The sequence below is a fragment of the Mytilus galloprovincialis genome, chromosome 1 (genome assembly GCF_965363235.1).
Source record: "Mytilus galloprovincialis chromosome 1, xbMytGall1.hap1.1, whole genome shotgun sequence".
Classification (NCBI taxonomy): domain Eukaryota; kingdom Metazoa; phylum Mollusca; class Bivalvia; order Mytilida; family Mytilidae; genus Mytilus; species Mytilus galloprovincialis.
In genome coordinates this window covers 106,477,765-106,493,969 of record NC_134838.1, presented here as the reverse complement: position 1 = coordinate 106,493,969, position 16,205 = coordinate 106,477,765, and the positions used below count along the sequence as shown (strand labels likewise).

Below are 16,205 nucleotides of genomic sequence, written 5' to 3'. Positions count from 1 at the left end.
CAGTTAACCCCAGTTTCTCAGACAGTCGGGTCACAAACCTGATGACTTTAACCGCATGAAAATTCTAGTAATTGAACAGAACATTCACTGGAGTGATGCCCAGCGACAGGTTTGGGAAAGCTTTTGGATAAAGGAACTTAATGATCAAACGGCATCAATAAGAAATACTAACAGTTTTATTTAAGACGAGTTGTATATACATAATGTACACAGCCATGTATCACCATCACTGCTTGTGATCAGATGGATAAATCTGTTGTAGAGTTGTCACTGGCTCAGTCTAAACATCAATCCAACAATGTTAGATCTGTAAATTTGCTTTCGCAATTTTTGATTCTTCCCTCGCCGGGATTCGAACCCATGCTACTGAGATATTGTGACACCAAATCGCCTGCACTGTAGCCGTCCGGCTAGTCCACACGACCACCTGGGTTTCATAAAAATGAAGCTTTCGGTGACCGGGTGTTACCTTTCCACGTCAGTTTTAATCTAGCGTCGTACTACAGTACATGATATATAAGGCATGAAGATGTTATTCTTACAGATCAGCTAAATTATCTATAGTAAAGGATCCTACAAATTAATGTAAGATACAGTCACAGAAAATAATTATATTTAAATATATTTATATAAGCTATGAGTAATTTAATTTATTATACTGAATGTCCTATCATTATTGTCTTTTACAGATTAATTTTATTTTAAAAATGACGTCACGTACATAACAACGTTCCGGGTATTAGGGAAAAAACGAACGTTAGGCAAGATATTTTATTTTTTTTATTTTGACAGTCAAATAATAAAATTTGAGCCAAAACGTAGAACTTAAGATTTGCATTTCAATACTTGATGTAAATTCACTCCATTGTCCTTTAAATTATCGATTTTTGATTGGAATGGACGAGAGGGTAACATTAAAAAAAATCGTCACCCGCTCAGCCATGTGATAGAGTAAATAAACACCCTCGTATAAGCCAATCAAAATATGGCATTTTAACGTGACGTATAATAGATGGTTTGTTTCCTCGGTTGTCTGTGGCAGTTGCCCAGTCGAGTATAACATTTAGTCGTTGGGTTTCAAAGCTGTGTCTTCTTCTAAATGCATATGCATTTAGCATCGGCTATTTAGGATATTGCGATCTTCAAAGAGCTGCTTATGACATGTTCTAGTAGTTTGCAAGCGATACATGTTAAAGATACTGGTCTGTAATTACTTAGGATGGTTCTGTCGTTCGTCTTAAATAAAATATTGGGCATATTTTAGCACTTTTCCATTCAGCTGTGATGGTTCCTCTGTTGATGGATTGTTGGGAAAACAACTCGGATCATTAGATAATGTTATAAATGTTTTAACACATGACGCCATCAATTTATGTGAACATATAGAAAATATGTAGACAATATTCCTTAACCCACAGCTTATATGAAAGTTTCTTGTAGGACAAAGAAAAGCGGAAATACGCGTTTATGTAGTTAATGGTTGGTAAGTATTTTTAATTATTAACTCTTTTTGATATTTAGGTTTCTTCACTAAATTGTTACGTGGTTGGAGAATTGCGATTTTATGGTAGATTTTTTTCATCGTTTCTGTTAAATTTATTCTCAATTTTTATATAAATAAGTGACGATATTGTGTAGACACCTATCTATTGTTGAAAACTATACTATATATTGCCATCTGGATGTCCTTTATTCATTTTTTGTCGTTTGATTGCTGTCTTATTCAAGTAGAATGTACATCTCCTAAAGTTTTAGTTCCATCTGGTGTACTTTTTAAATGTGTAAGAAAAAATAAAAACTGAAATTGTTATTGCGAATAGATTTATTGTCTTCTTTCCCTCAATATTAGACATATGAAGATAAACCGAGGAGAGATGTACCTTGATTAGAAATATTAAGTCCACCCCTCCAAATTTTTTCTTCTATTGTATTAATTTTTGAAGATGTCGCATCTAAACAAAAAATGATTGATCTTCAGCTTATCTCCATCCCCTTAAATTCGACCCTAAAATAGTCACTTACTAGAGGCTCTCAAGAGCCTGTGTCGCTCACCTTGGTCTATGTGCATATTATCAATGGACATAGATAATTTCATGACAAAATGGTGTTTTAATGATGGTAATGTGTTTGTAGATCTTTCTTTACTGAACATTCTTGTTGCTACAATTATCTCTATCTATAATGAACTTGGCCCAGTAATTACAGTGGAAAATATTTCCTAAAAATTTACAAAAAATAACAAAAATTTATGAAAATTGTTAACAATTGACTATAAAGGGCAATAACTCCTTAAGGGGTCAATTGACAATTTTGGTCATGTTTAACTTATTTGTAGATCTTATTTTGCTGAACATTTAGCTGTTTACAGTTTATCTCTATCTATTATAATATTCAAGATAACCAAAATTTGCAAACTGATGATATCCTTAAAATTACTAATTCGGTCGCAGCAACCCAACAACAGGTTGTCCGATTTGTCTGAAAATTTCAGGGCAGATAGATCTTGACCTGATAGACAATTTAAACCCATGTCAGATTTGCTCTAAATGCTTTGGTTTCAGAGATATAAGCCAAAATCTATATTTCACCGCTATGTTCTATTTTTAGCCATGGCGGCCATCTTGGTTGGTTGACCGGGTCATCGGACACATTTTTAAAACTAGATACCCAAATGATGATTGCGGCCAAGTTTGGTTTAAATTGGCCCAGTAGTTTCAGAGGAGAAGATTTTTGTAAAAGATTACTAAGATTTACGAAAAATGGTTAAAAATTGACTATAAAGGGCAATAACTCCTTAAGAGGTCAACTGATAATTTTGGTCATTTGACTTATTTGTAGATTCTACTTTGCTGAACATTATTGCTGTTTACAGTTTATCTCTATCTATAATAATATTCAAGATAATAAACAAAAACAGTAAAATTTCCTTTAAGTTAACAATTTAGGGACAGCAACCCAACAACGTGTTGTTCAATGCATCTGAAAATTTCAGGGCAGATAGGTCTTTACCTGATAAACAATTTTACATCCGATTAGATTTGCTCTAAATGCTTTGGTTTTTGAGTTATAAGCCAAAAACTGCATTTTACTCCTATGTTCTGTTTTTAGCCATGTCGGCCATCTTGCATTAAATTAACCAGTCCGACTGTTTGTAGACGACGGCTTAAAATATAAAGTCAACAGCAAAACGAAAACATATCAGCCTCCAACAAGACTTTGAAAACTTTGAAGAAAAATGAGGAATGCAATTCAACGCACAACCAAGTGCTCCGCAGGGCGCAGCTTTATACGACCGCAGAGGTCGAACCCTGAACAGTTGGGGGCAAGTATGGACACAACATTCAAGCTTGATACAGCTCTGAATTTGGATTGTGATCAACTTTTTGACATAATATGGGTTTCGTACCCAAAACAAATGTCAATATTGTGCAATAAAAGATTTGTTCTTCAAATTTTTCACAAATTTGAAATTAGTCTAAAACCTGACATTCCTTTATATAATATTCACAAGTACACTGTGTCTAAACCACACCGGCAAAATTTTTTCGGACTCGATGGTATCTAACATCGGGCACAATGACGGAACATCAATAGACAGAAGAAAGATAGATTTCTCCTTATTTTCTTATTTTTTTCATGATATCAAAGAATATATATATACATATACAACTATTTTCTATTGTGATATGCAATATTTTCTACAACTGTTCTATATTAACGGAGAAATAAGTAAAAATGCGTGTCAAAATGACGAATTGAGTGAACCTTGCCTCGAAATTGTTTAATTTCTCGTTAAATTGTTCACTCTGTACGGAACTGAAGAAAGGTACGGGAAGATAGATACTGACCCGAAGATTGCAAATTTAGTTATTATGAGCATCTCAATACTTGTATTTCTGTGTATGGAACGAAAGAAAAGGGTCATGTCAAATTAAAATAAACCGGTTTCGTCAATGTTGTTTACCACACAATCACCCGGCTTCGTCTATATATATCACCCGGTTTTTTTGTTTTTTTTTTAAACAAACAAATTAATAAAAAGCAGCGTTGACACGGATCTGAACATTGTCTTTCGAGAATTTAAATATATATTTATTGTAAAGTAAACTTGGCGTGTTTAAATCTATTTTAAACGGGCACGTTTGGGCATAGGTAATTATGGTAATACACATTTTTTTCCCTAATGAAAGGTGTATCCCTTATTTCACTTAACTTCAAACTAATTTTAAATTTTTCAAAGAGGGGAATTTTGTACCATTATTGGCAATAAACAGCTGCGCCATGACCGCATGATACGCCCGTCGTCTTATGAGTGAAGTTGTATGCAATAATCAGAAATAGTTTCTGAGATAGGGCGCACCATGTGAAAATCTCTATTCTTTTTTTTTTACAAAAAACTCAATAACTCTAAAATAAAAGTTTGAATCATCACCAAAAAGTATAGAGATCTTAAGATTGATATTAATAAGAAGTGAGTTAAATTTAAACAATAATCATAAATAGGTTTTGAGATACAAAAATTTTAAACATCACCAAAAAGTAAACAGAAGTTTAAAAGATTTATATAACTAAGAAGTATGTAAAGTTTGATGTAGTTATAATACTTCGTTTTTGAGATATGGCGCGACATGTTAAAAAACCCACATTCCTGTTTCACTTACATTTCCTGTAACTAAAAAGATTTAATTTGATTTTCACTAAAAGGTTTACAGATCGTTTGACCATTATAAGAAATAACTATGTTAAATTTTAAGAAATAAGATAAGCTGTCCTCAAGTTACGGTGCGACATGTTTATGCTAGACAGACGGATAGACGGATTGATAGACGGACGGACGGACCGAACGACTAATAGATGGAGGAACGGACGGATGAAAGGACAGACGGACGGACAGGTGGCGGACAGACGGACAGACGGATGTACACAATAATACGTCCTGTCAAAATTGTGACGGGAGTGTAAAAACGCAAAGAAATGGAAAAAAAGACTCGTAATTAAAGGTCAATAAGTTTTATTAGGATGTCGGCCAAGTCGACTTATTTGTATATTTTGTCTTCCTTATCATTTTTGCTATATAACTTTTATATATATTTGAAAAAAATGTATAGAAATCGATAGAATCATATAAAAAAAAAACAGTGTAGCTGTGGCCATTGATTGACGACCTTAATTTATCCCATTGACGTTCACATAATCTGCCCCAGTCAATAATAAAGGTTGTCAATCAATGGCCACAGCTACACTGTTTTGAATATGATTCTAAAAAGAACTTGAAATTCGCCACTTATCTCATAAAGTGTATACCGAATTAAAATATTGTAAGAAATAAGAAAACAGGGACATCCGCGAAATCGGATTATGTGAGTTGGATTATGTTTATTATAAACACACGGCCGACACTCGGCTAACCGAGAGATAGGTCGGTTAATCTATATTGAGTATGCGGCTATATCGGCGGTGGGTCTGTTAATCGGGTTGGCTATACGTCTGTTAAGAGTAAAACTCACAATTTAATGTTAAACTCTGTTAAATATACAGATTTTTTGGCACATTATGAGAATCATATCAAAAAAAGAAAAGTGTCTGACAAAATGATATATATCATAGAACATTTTTCACCATTAAAAAAAATGCAAAGCCTGCGCAATTTTAAGTAAAACGAAAAGGCGTCGCGCAAGTATGTGGTTTTTTATGCTTGTACGCATAGCAATATTTTAGAAAAAAAGGTCAAAAACCATTTTTAGATATGATTTAAAGGACACAAAGTAGTACTTTGGTTCTAAAAAATCAATTGTCATTGATAAATATTTCATAATTGTTATGTAAGTTGAGTTATACCACATTTTAATGAATTTTAGTGGAATACAGTCTGTTAATGTGTTGGACAATTTAAATCGTGTCAGTTAAGAGTTATTTAGCCACGACAATAGTCTTACTACCTTGAGTTTATATTTTCACATTAAAAAAAATGAGATGTACTTATGACGAAAAAAATTACAATACGGTGCAATAGTATCCTTATAGAAAGAGCACTTTTATTTTAATTTTTTTTTCTCTGCATTTCATTAAAAGGGTGTGTCACTTCAAATTAGTATTATATGGACTGATTGGCCGCTCGAATTAGCATGAATTTATTATTTACGCCAAATTATCAATCAGCCTTATTCTTTTGTCTGTTCAAAGTCTGTAAAATCTATGAATCTGTCATGTGTTGCAATTCAGCTTGTTAAATTCCTTGCGTTTTCTTTGAAATACTAAGGCTTTTCTACCTCAGGAATAGATTACCTTATGCCGGCGTCACACATTGGCGGATAGACCAGCATGCACCAAACGTACAGAGAAAACTGACAAAGTCGGTATACGTTAGCTCCACGCCATAGGAACGCTTAGCAATCGTTCAAAGCGCGTTGCATAAGTTTGAAGTACACGAAATACAAAGGTAAAATTGAGAAAGGAAATGGGGAATGTGTCAAAGCGACAACAACCAGACCATAGAACAGGCAACAGACAAAGGCCATCATTGGGTCTTCAATGTAGAGAGAAACTCCCGCACCCGTAGGCTTCCTTCAGCTGGCCCCTTACAAAATATGCATACTAGTACAGTGATAATGGACGTCATAATGAACTCTGAATTATACACAAGAAACTAAAATAAAAATCATATAAGACTAACAAAGGCCAGAGGCTCCTGACTTTGGACAGGCGCAAAATTGCGGAGGGGATAAACATGTTTATGAGATATCAACCCTCCCCCTATACCTCTAGCCACTGAAGGAAAGTAAATACGCTCAAGATGAACGCTAGAACCCGATGAAATTTTTATGCAGCATAAAAAAACATACGACATACGCCAACATACGCTTCTTGAACGCCGGATAAACGCTTAGCCTTAGGTACGCTTCTAGTACGCCAAATACACGCTTAACGCATATTGGCAGAGTAAATGATTTTTAACACGCCGGAGCTATACGATGTTGTGTGACGCCGGTATTAGTTGTATTTCCTCAATGCTTTTCAACTTTGTTTTTGGCCTTTTAACATTTTTTTCGAGCGTCACTGATGAGTTTTTCGTAGACGAAACGCGTGTCTGGCGTAAATATTAGGCGCAAATATCAAATTTCAATCCTGGTATCTATGAGGAGTTTATTTCCGGTATGTATTTTCCCTTGTACCGAGTCATTATTCTCATTTTCTGCCGCCTAAGGAAATGTCTGTACCAAGTTCTGAATCGTGGTTTTAAACAAGAAATAGACATTAGTAAGGTTTTTTTTATATTAGTGTTGGGTGCTGATTTAATGTGTAGCAACAAGACAATTTTATATTCCTGTAAATCACAATAAATGCATATATTAATTTTATTTTTCGAGTAATGATGTATTCCTATGATATCGTAAGTCATTTAGCCGACTCGCAGTCCACAAACGTGCTTGTTTTTCTATCGAGTGACCTTCAAGGTGGTGTAGAGAAAGGTTGATGTTGAAAGATTTGTCTATATTTGTTTGCATTATAAACATATTTCAGTTCATTTGATAAAAAAATCTAAACATTACGAAGTTTATCTCTGATTTATGTACTTGCTAACTATGTAAATGACAAATTGGTGCAATTAATATCAATGAAACAGAATCCATATGATATATGCGACCATTCTTTGATGAAATTAATATTACTTTGATTTTACACTTTTTTAAATCATTTCTATCAATGTTCAGATTCCATTGTCTAAACTTATGATTCATTGTTCATGTGTTGTTTCCATTTATTCTAGCCACTATAATCTTGGGCCTATCTCTTTATTCAGATAACACCCCATATAGCAATTAAATTATACTTGTAATGTCATTCATAACTCTTAACAGACCAATTAACAGACCGAGTTTTATACATCCGACCCATTAACAGACCATATTTTTATCAAAAATTGATTTATGTCACCAAAATACAGTTTTTCGTCTAGATTTTTCACATATTGATGTTAATATGGTAAACAAACATAATGCCAGTCTTTTTTCGATGCTCAAAAGATTGCATGCAAGTAAACTCAACCAACTTGTCATTTTTGTGTACATTTTGTGTGTGTAAAATGTGTATAAATTTACTGATGAGTAACTCGCCTTTTCATTTTGTAGATCGTTTATTGAAGCTAGAAAAAATATAATTACACCACTGGATTCAGTACTCCAAATCATTTTGTCAGACATAAATAGTTTTTATGATATAAATATAATTAAAGAGTTATACAATGAAACATGCTGACCTTGCATTGATTTTCACGATAACACCTGATTAACAGACTTTAGCCAACCCGATTAACAGACCCACCGCCGATATAGCCGCATACTCAATATAGATTAACCGACCTATCTCTCGGTTAGCCGAGTGTCGGCCGTGAAACAAGAAAGAAATCGTCAGATCTGTGTACCATACTTGTATATGTTGCAGTCAAACCTTCTAACTTTTGACATATGCAGCTTTATACAAATAGTTCAAAACGCTATGAATTCGAATCACTATGTCTCGCTTGTTTAAAAATATCAAGGAGAATGTTTATAATAAGCATAATCCAACTCACATAATCCGATTTCCCGGGTGTCCCTGTTTTCTCATTTCTTACAATATTTTAATTCGGTATACACTTTATAAGATAAGTGGCGAATCTGGAAGACGTATAGGTTGCACGCCCCCGATCCCACCTTTGGTTGCCAAAACTATATTGATTCATGTATTTAACGATTTTGTAAAGCAAAAAATAATCAACATATTGTTCAACTCGGCGGTATGTAAAAGCTGTTCGAATAACGTCCACTTTGAAATAAACTGAATCCGTCTGTCCGTATATATTGTCAAAATATATTGACCAACGTCAGTGTACGATCATCATAACACAATGGCGACAGTACAGACCCGTTTTTTTTTAGTAATGTTAACAAAATAATTATTATTGAATTTTGTCGATGACCTGAGACTATTATAATAATTTGTACATAGCAGTATAGTTACAATTAGTGATAAATAAATTTTATTTTAATGCATGGTAGTTGTAATCCTACATTCATTTTCTATGTCGATTAGGCATGCATATACATTTATTTGTCTTAATATCAAAGTTTATCCTTTAGAAGATTTATTTTTTAAAGATGATAGAAAAGATTACATACATAGAATGATTAGATTACTTATAAAGGTGCCCATCCTTTTGTGCGAGAAAATTACATATCAATTGTGTGTTTCGATTTTTAAGACCGTAAACTTTAATTTCAGTTTAAACTTGTTCAACATATTTTCCCATAACTCATATAGAAAACGCATATTTAGAGAGCATTAACCTCAATCTCCTGTTAAAAAATTTCGGAATGCAAAGTATTTGTGTTCTATAAGAGTAGGAATTCAAGTGTTTGCTTCTTATTTATTTGAATCTGAGACTCATATAAAAAATAAGCCGTTGTCCGGTGAAAGAAGTTGTTTTCCAACGACCCACAAAACTCCTTTTCAACGCTGAAGTTAAATAATCAATTATAATGTAATGCGATTATGATTTTTTTTATTTGACCAAACCGGGTTATGCAATGTGAAATCTATGACGAAACCGGGTGCTAAACATTGACGAAACCGGCCAGTTCTGTTTTGACATGACCCATTTCTTTCGTTCCATACACAGAAATACAAGTACTGAGATGCTCATAATGACTAGTTTTGCAATCTCCGTGTCAGTATCTATCTTCCCGTACCTTTCTTTTCGTACAATGTGAACAATTTAACGAGAAATTAAACAATTTCGAGGCAAGGTTCACTCAATTCGTCATTTTGACATGCATTTTTACTTATTTCTCCGTTAATATAGAACAGTTGTAGAAAATATTGCACATCACAATAGAAAATAGATCAAAATAGTTGTATGTATATATATTCTTTGATATCATGAAAAAAATAAGAAAATAAGGAGAAATCTATCTTTCTTCTGTCTATTGATGTTCCGTCATTGTGCCCGATGTTAGGGTCCGAACAAATTTTGCCGGTGTGGTTTAGACACAGTGAAGTAGTTTAAGGGAGGTAAATCGGAACATACCCAACATTGTATGTTAAATGTTTTTGAATTACCTCCCTTACACTGCTTTTAAATTGTCTTAATTGTCCATTGACTAGAAAACCCATGTATTTCCCTTTTTTGCCCCTAATTCTCAAATATTTTGAGCCATAACCCCTCAAAACTTACTATCCCTTCATGGTATGGAAACTTGTGGTATAATTTCAGAGAGATTCATACACTTAAACACAAGTTATTGTTTGAAAACTACAAAAATGCTTATTTTGGACCCCCCCCCTTTCTGGACGCTACTTCCTAAATTAATGTGACCATAACCCCTAAAAAGCGATACTAACTATTCCTTTATAGTATGGAAACTTGTGGCATAATTTCAGAGAGATTCATAAACTTAAACACAAGTTATTGTTTGAAAACTACAAAAATGCTTTTTTGGGACCCTTTTTGGTCCCTTATTCCATAACTATTGGGACCATAACCCTAAAAATCAATCTCAAACTTTCTTTAGTGTTTTGAACCTTCTGGTAAAAAAAATATAAAGATCCATTCACTACAACTAAATTTATTGCCCGGAAACTAAATGCGTCTTCGGACGACGCAGACAACGACGACGACGACGACATGACAGCATTAAACGACGCAAATAATGTTTTCATTTTTAAAACACAATCATGTCCATATGAACAAAATATCAAGAAATACAACTAAAAGGGCATATTATACTAGAAGAGGTAATCACCAACCCATACATCAGACGGTCGATTTAAAAGGTGAACCCGGCAAAAAAGCAGGCCGTCTCTGGATTTGCTAAGACCCAATCTACATTATTGCACAATGAAATGTATAGTAAAAACATATATATCCCTATGTAGACCAATCATGGAATAGTAGGTAATAATATGGGAACCATAAAATGGAAACAGAACAATTATAATGAATGCAAAGGACATTACTATTTCAAATCAAGAGACGATGGAGGCATCACACAAATGATGAAAGATCTAGAACTATCACACCAGGCAACTACAAAGTTATTGAGGGTCAGGTATCGGCAATGCCACCCTCACCCTCTGACTACATGTTATTTTATTAACCAAGGAAGACGCCTTAGTAAAACGAAAGGTTTCAAGACCGTATAATAGCAAACATCAGTGGCAAGACAATATCGCATAAATAACAGTCAAAATCTAACATTTACACACCGACCAATATAACATTGCATTTTTCATTACAAATTTCTGCTGTCGACTGGAACAATATTCAAGACATCATAGTGACAGCAAAGTCAACCAAAACTTATAAATTGTTCATCCGCGGATAGCAAGCAGAATCAGATTTAATATTTTATTAGTCTCAACACAGACATATAATAATATTCACAGGGTAACATATACAACAACTAAACATTTGCAATATATCTTAATTTCCAAAACCCAAATTACAAAGGTTTAGAGATATATGTATAATTATACATATTTCAATACAATTGCATAAATGAATAATGGAAGTAGATATAGAGGCATTCACAATTGTTCAACCAGAAAAGTTCAATTTGTTATTGATCTCCTTAATAAGTTTACATAGTTCATTCAATTCTGTTCATCTGTTTTGGAATTCATTAAGTCATAAAACTTCCACGTGTTGGGTCTATTTCTATAATGAAATGCAATACATTGTTTTCTACAGTTATCAAAAGCTGAACAATTAAAAACGTAATGGTATTCATCACCAATGGCATCTGCATTACACAATACACACGTTCTGTTTTCTCTTTCTATTTTTTGCCATCTTCCAGTTTCTATTGGAAATTATTTTATTTCATGTTCAGAGTTTCAGAAATTTCGTAAAGATATCTGCCTGTCATCTCGAAAGTATTTAAATATTATTTTCTCAAACTCCAAAATATCTTTAAGTAAACGGTAATTTAATGTTTTGGTGATTTTTGTAGGCTTGCTAGCCAATTTTGTTTGAATTGATCTATTAAGTTCTGTTTGATGGATACATGTAGCCATGTCTTATTTACAAAAAAAGATAGAATGAAATTCAAAACAGTGTGGCTGTGACCATTGATTGACACATTAAATTCATCCATTGACTGGGACAATTTAGGTGAACGTTTGTATGTAACGACCACTGCTCACTATGTACTTTTTAAAGACACTTAAACTATGGGGTCACCAAAGGTTCTCAACACCTTAATAAAGTAATTCGAAAAATTAATCAGAAATAACACGATGTTTTGATTTATATCAATTATATAAATCAAAACATAAAGGTTATTCCTGATTAATTTTTCGAATTATTTTATAATTAAAGGCGTTAAGAAACCTTTGGTGACCCCACAGTTTAAATGTCTATCGTAGGTACGTCGTGAACAGTGGTCGTTACAGACAAACGTTCACGTAAATTGTCCCAGTCAATGGATGAATTTAATGTGTCAATCAATGGCCACAGCCACACTGTTTTGAATTTCATTCTATTGCCCCGTACATGTGACAAGCCACACTAAAATTGATTTGACTTGTTTTAACTTTAAAATAGTTGCACCATATAAGGCAGTTACTAAAATATACGAAATAAAAGACAATTTGTCAGGTCTTCCAGTTACCAACTTGAAGCAATAATTTATAATTCGTAACTTGATTGGAATATCTAATGGATATGTTCCCAATTAACCTTGGATTATAAAATCAGAGGGTAGACTTTTTTACTCCAAGTTATATTTGACAAAATTTAATATGAACCCTCTCGATTATCGATTAGGCCAAATAAAAATATATGTGTGGTTCCAGTTACCCTACCTTCCCTACTTTTTCGGCTTAAAAATAGCCTACCCTAAAGATTTTATTGTCATTTTTCATTAAGCACGGTTAAAGTCAGAGTGTTGCTCCCATAGACTCAATGTAAAAAAAAACATAAAATAAAAAAAAAAATCCCTACCTACTTACCCTAACTTTTTTTCAGATGTAACAGGAACCACACATACTATTTTATTTGGCCTTATCGAATTATTTCCAAAACCCCAAACTTCACATCCATACAAATTGCACCAATAAAAAGACTTAAGAGAGACTTTCAAGACACAATATAGTCAGACAGACAGAATATTTCATAACAGTTTTGCATACCAATAAATCAATATCATACATCATAAGTATAATAAAAATAAACATATTTTGATCTTTTAAGTTAAAATAATTGACGTGTGAGACACTTTCAACGTATTCTAAACATTGATTAAAAATGAATATACTTATTTAAAATTTTCTGCGATGAAACAAATTATATAAAGATTTCGCAAAAAAAAAAAAGGCTGAATAGAGTCATGAGACATCAGAACAACATGAACAATGAATTTGTTCTCATTATCAAAATCGTTAAAATTTGGATTAATTGCACTTGCTTTCAAAAATAAATTATAGACAAGACACGACAAGACAAGACAATGACGAGACAAGACAATATCTTATTTAAGTCTCACCTCTTCATTTATCTTCATTTTATAAAATATACAAATAGACAATAAAACAACATCACAAAACACACAAGAGCCACTCTAAAAAGAGTTATGAAAGACTATTTAAAATGCATATACATTATTTACACTAAAATCAGCAATATAAAATACATCTTCTTTTCAATAGAATGTCATTGCAGATTTCGGCAGTATAAAAGTACATATTTTCATCTGTGAATAAAATATAATTTATATCACAGATCTGAATAAAATAAAAACTTCTACAAAATCAACTGATACATTTTTACAAATAGACTTTAAAAGTTTATTATATAAATGTTAGTTTTTATCCATGTTTGTAAAACGTTTTGTTTCAACTCGCCCTCCTGTATGAATGGAGCTGATGCATAATTTCGCATGTAGATTTATGAAATATTAATTTTTTATCACAAAATCCAGGTTTTATATATTTTTCAGTAATTTCAAGATGATTAGATCCTGTTTGCACAATTCTGTCATTATCTGATTTGAAGTTTATTTTATCCTTATATACAGACAACCAGTCTCCCATTGAATTACCACCATAATTAGTTTCTATCAAGTCGTCCTTATTTTTGCATTTTCTTTCACCACAGTAAGTCCTATTAGAAATAAGGGAAATAAGATCTTTTCCTAATACTAAAAACATTTCATCAATTCTGTTGTCAATGTCAACATATCTTTCTTTCCCGTGTCTCCAACCATAATAAAGATTACCAGATTTCAAAATATCTAGTCTGTGAAACATTTCAGGTACACATATAAAAGCATCGTCGTCCATTTTTGCTCCCATTAGAGCGTCTGGGTAAACCTTATGTATATATTTCCACCAAACATATATTTTCTCACCAAATTTAACCGCTCGACCATGGTGAGACACATTTAAATACACTATGTCTTTGTGTACATTATTTTCTTTGATTGACTCAGAAGATGGCTCGTCTAATAAAAATGTATACGTTATTTTGAAAGGTAATACCTTGTGTAAACGTAGCATTGTTTTAATCCAAGTACCTCTTTGGGTATCCCGAAAGCGAATATTCTTTCCTACACTTAAAATTCCCAATACAATATGAGGTCGGCTGTCTTGTGAAGTTTGTGTGTTAAGTTGTTCAGCTTGATGCGAGATTTCATCCTTCCCATTCATAGACTTGATAGTCGTTTGGTTGAATTGTAAAAACGTAATGTAGAGTAGAAAAAATCCAGTCACTATATGCGGAAGCCATAATTTGTATAAACGTTTCAGACCTTCGATAAAACTACTACCCAGGTTCATCGTAAACTAGGTAGCCATTTAATACTAAATAAATAAATACAGAATTCCAGGTTGACAATTTACCAATAATCGCCTTGACATTAATGATCCTTCATGCGAGAACAAGTTCGGTCTCGATTTTCTAAGATTGTTTTTAACACATAATGTCATTCTTAAACAGTTATACTATTAAAAGGGGGTACAAGTCAAATCGGCACCTGATCAAATCGGCATTCATAGAAAAAGTCAAATCGGCACCTGGTTAAATCGGCATCTAGTCAAATCGGCATCTATTTAAAGTCAATTCGGCATCCAATAATATTTGATATAATAAATATAAATAATTCTAAAAATGTATAAATTCATGATCTATTTAGATTTAGGGGGTTGGATTTTAGCATGCATTAAACGCATCAAGCAGTTAGAATACAAAAGTTTATTATTTGAAGTTTTCCCAACATTCTATAACTGACGTTTGATAATTTTTCTTTTCAATTAATTAATAACATAGTTACTTCAAAAACTTCATAAGAAACAACGAGGTCCTTACCCAAGCTGTTGTTTAACAATGAGACAATTAGGCTAGTCCTTTATCTCTGTAAATTTCATGGATCTGAAATGCCATTGATTAAACAATTGTTCACAATATCAATGAAACTCAATTCTATATTTGAATTTTTCAATAAGTTATTCTATAAATAATACTTATGCTAATAAAAAAATCCTTGGTTTCAATAGCAATTGACAGTATAGAGGGAAGAACCTTTACGTTAATGTAATTGTTGTAAAGCTAAGGGGCATTGTTAACAACTATTAGAGCAATAGAATATTTGAAGTTGATTAAAAAGAACAAGTGAATTCAAATTCTTTATTAACTTTGATCCGTACAGCTCATCAGTATAATCAAGTACATGTACAGTTTATACATATGGCATATTACAAACAATATAAACAATATTCATAATAAACAATAGATGACGTCAGAAGTTGCTTCATACAAAATATCTTTTATTACAATAAACTGTTTCTTAATTTAAAAGAGAAATGTTTATACTTTCCCAAGTTACAAAGCTGTTTTGTGTTTTCACCTGACAATAATTCTATTAATTTAAAAGTTGAAGGCCTAGACCAGTAATATATTTTTATATATTTTTTCGCAAATCAGTATATCTACTACATTGCAGGATAAAATGAAATTCATCCTCTATTACTCCTAAATCACAAAAAATATTATTTCTTTCATTTCTATTAGTACCAACATAATGTCCAGTTTCAATACAAAGGTTATGTGAAGACAAATGAATCCTTATTATACATTTACGACAAAGTATAGGAATGTATTTCTGTAAATAAAATTGCAAAACTACATTTGTTACAACATACTTATATAATCTACACTTTGAAAAATAATC

The 16,205-nt window shown here is 32.6% G+C and overlaps 1 protein-coding gene across 1 annotated transcript in view; it reads left to right on the top strand.

Annotated features, from left to right (window-relative positions):
• Positions 1–16,205, top strand: part of LOC143049326 (beta-1,4-galactosyltransferase 4-like) — a 262,011-nt gene that overhangs the window by 161,137 nt on the left and 84,669 nt on the right. The gene's annotated exons all lie outside the window — the stretch shown is intronic.